The sequence below is a fragment of the Triturus cristatus genome, chromosome 3_2 (genome assembly GCF_964204655.1).
Source record: "Triturus cristatus chromosome 3_2, aTriCri1.1, whole genome shotgun sequence".
NCBI lineage: Eukaryota > Metazoa > Chordata > Amphibia > Caudata > Salamandridae > Triturus > Triturus cristatus.
Window position 1 is genome coordinate 1231826099 of NC_140584.1, and position 3713 is coordinate 1231829811.

A 3713-nucleotide genomic window follows, 5' to 3' on the forward strand; every position below is an offset into this window, starting at 1 on the left:
ATTATGTTGTGTGATGTCCTAGTTGTATGTGTTGTTTAGCATAGTTTAAGTGTAGGCTTAGTTAGGGTTAGTTTTAGAGTGGTTTTACTAATTGTATTTTATAGGATTTGGGGATAGGTTTCATTTATCTTTGGGTGGGGTGTTGATGTATTTATTCTTTTTCTGTGTTTGTAAATAGTTAGTTAAGATAGTTTTAGGTAGAATTCATATTTGTACTTAGGTTAGGGCTAGAGTTAGGGACATAGATTAGTGTAGGTTATCATTTTATATATATATGTCTTTGTATAATAAATCTTGTTAACCATAGATTTCTGCTAGCACTTATATCATGGCTGATGCGGGGGAGTGGGTCTTGCCCCATCGTGTGCAAATCAAACCATCTTTGGAGTAATCATTGTATGTGTAACTATGGTCGTGACCTGTCACTCAGCAGGATGGACAGAGCCCAGATACCTTAGATGTGAGCACAATAACCTTGCATGTCTGATAGATTAGCAATTATGGTTTACGGCCTACTCTGGTGACAGTACATGGTGACCTCAAACATCTGACGTGTTCCTGGCCATGGCCAATCGATCTCCATTCCATGCATGCTGTTTGAAATTTGTGGGTCCATTGTTAATGTCACATGGCACAACAGTGTCAGTGAGTCACATGAGTTATATGAGACTGAGTAATGAGTTTGGAATAGAGTTCACTCACAGGTGTCTTGGAGTATTAGCACTGTTCGGAATACAGACTTAACTTCGAGTGTCTTGCTTTTGTGACACACTTATTCATTACAGTAATGCCTTGGGACCTGATGATGTTGGTTTGCAGATACACAGTTGTGCTGCACACAAGTGGTGACATGCTGCATTGCTTTCTGTACCAACAGTGCCATAGCCACTCATCCCAGCTGTTACTATCGCATTGTCTCATAGTGATGACACCCTTGTAATCTTGCCACTGATCCAGACTATATGCTGAGTGCAGTTCAACTGACATCCGTGGGCACATTGGCCAATATGTGTGCACTTCATTGCAGTGCTCAGAAGTAGCTTTTGCACAGGTAGGAGCTGACTGACACAATGCACTTTGGAATTAGTAAGTATTGTGGACTCAACTTCAGTGTGGCTTAGTTTGTAGTTCTATATATGTATGTTAGACCTGTGCCCTTGGGTCTCCTCAGCAATGTGAATCTGTTGTGAACACCTAGAGATGTGACATGCAATGTGCTACATCACAAAATCTTTTGCCAACACGGCCCGTGTTTGGCTATATGCCAGAAGATTATGCTTTGCCATCATTCTTTGCGACACTACTTGTGTCCTGCAACAGACTTGTACATGTTATCACAGATGCATATTGTTAGAAAGTGGCTAGGTATATACTGTTCCCAAATAGGTACGGTGTGCACAGAGTCCACAGTCACCAGAGATTGTGCAGAGGTTAAAGTTAGATATGACCTTACTCTATGAAGTGTTAGCTTGGTCAATCAGTAAGGCAGTATCAGAGGACAGTGTAAAGCCTTTGTTGTACACACTCAGTCAGCAGGTGGTCTCACACACTCAATAACTGAACTCAAGGCCACTGTTTTTGATAGAAAAATATATGTTTGTTTTATTTTGTAACCAATAATAGGTATCAAAAGATACTTACTCACAATGCGAGGCTTAAGTTACATACTATGGCAATGTGCCATTGACTTTGGTAGGTAATGGTTACAAGTTGTTGCAATAGGCAACGCAATTTCAAATACAATAATACATTGAGCTCAATGTGTGTTTGAAGTGATTTGCTAATGATTACTTCCAGGATAACTTTTGTAAGTCATGGCCTGGATCCTATATTCAGTCCTGTGCAAGGTCTCGGAAACATGTGAGTATATCCGTTGTAGTTGCTGTTGTGATTTTCAGGAAATATTTTGGTATTACTAAACTTGACCCCAAGAAGAAATTTTACAGAGTAACTGCCATTGATTTCCTATGAAAGAAAATAGTGTGATTGGTAAGTTCGGTTGTGAGTGGTTTTCAGGGTCAGTGCTGGGCAACAAGATCCAGCATTGGGATCTCTCCTAATAGCAGTTGAGTTGGTCCATTTCTGTTAGTTGGTTGTTTTTAAGCAAAACTTTTCACTTTTAGAATCTCAACACTTACAAGGAATTTCTTATGAAACCAATCAATGTTACCCTATGGAATACATTTGGGTTATCGGCTTTTTGGTAAGTACTCGACTGGCAGAGTTAAGGTTCTGGGCACAGACTCAAGGATGCCCCAGGCTCAGGTTTGTACAGTTGTTGCACCCTCTGTGGGACTGTGTCGGACGGGGGCAGAGTGAGTTTTGCACAATGTTATCCCATGGGAGGCAGGGGGTCCTTGGTTGCTGGCTGCTGATAAGCAGGTCACACGGCTGTGGGAGCTGGGGTCCTGGTCACTTGCTCAGGGCAAATGTGGGAAGTAGGTAGGAGTAGAAGTTACACTGCCAGGGACACTCGGGCAGGTGGGTGCAGGGTGCCTTTGACCCTTTGTGCGCTCAATGGATTGCAAGGGACGCCTTGTTTGCGGTTACGAATGCTGAGACCAGAAGCAGGACACCAGGGGACTTCATTGCCCAGACGCCCCAACGGTCGCCGCTGTGACGCGGCTGAGAGAGCGCCCGCAGGCGCATAAAGCATCCAGCAGCCTCCCGCAGCGCGGGACGCCTTGTTTGAGGTTACGAACGCTGAGACCAGAAGCAGGACACCAGGGGACTTCATTGCCCAGACGCCCCAACGGTCGCCGCTGTGACGCGGCTGAGAGAGCGCCTGCAGGCGCATAAAGCATCCAGCAGCCTCCCGCTGCGCGGGACGCCTTGTTTGCGGTTACGAACGCTGAGACCAGAAGCAGGACACCAGGGGACTTCATTGCCCAGACGCCCCAACGGTCGCCGCTGTGACGCGGCTGAGAGAGGCGCATAAAGCATCCAGCAGCCTCCCGCAGCGCGGGACACGCGCGGGCAGCGCCCGGGCAAAGCCCGGGCAAGTGCGGGCCCGTTTAAGCCCGTTAAAGACCGGGTAAGACTGGACTGGGCCCCTTCCCCAAATCCTGCCCCGGAATCACACGCTCAGCAATTGTTGCTGCTTACACTACTATTCCTAAATTGGTGAATTGCAATTCCTGTTTTGGTTGTATTTGTGTTTACCCACATCATCGAAGTAGCATAATGATGACGAGGGGTAGCAGAAGCAAATCAGCACATGGCCCAACACATGTATCGGGCCTAATTGACCAATATATTACCAGGGCGAACGAGGCAATTAATCAAGGCATATCACTCTTGGAACGTAGGGTGTCCCTAGATCTGGCCCTGGCAAAGCGATCTTCTATAGGCATTCTAGCACTATCCAAGTCACCCTCAAACCCAAGGGAGTCTAGGCCCTTAATTACTGTCCAGGCCGAGACGCATGGAGTACCAAATGTGGTTGATCTTTCGGCATCTTTGGCCACCTCGGACATGCAATCTAGCGAATCACTCAAGAGGACGCCTGCTCTTTTTGTGAGCCCAAGGCAGGAGTCCCCCATTATGGATGAAACAAGGGGGAAGAGGGAGGGTGCCATCCCCAAAACTAAGAAGGCTAGGGAGGCGAAAAAATACAAACTCAAATTCAATAAAAAAGCCCCCACCAGTCGGCCACAAAGCAGAAGTATACTCAGACAGAGCGTGGTCATGGATACTCCTGCCCCTTCCTCTTA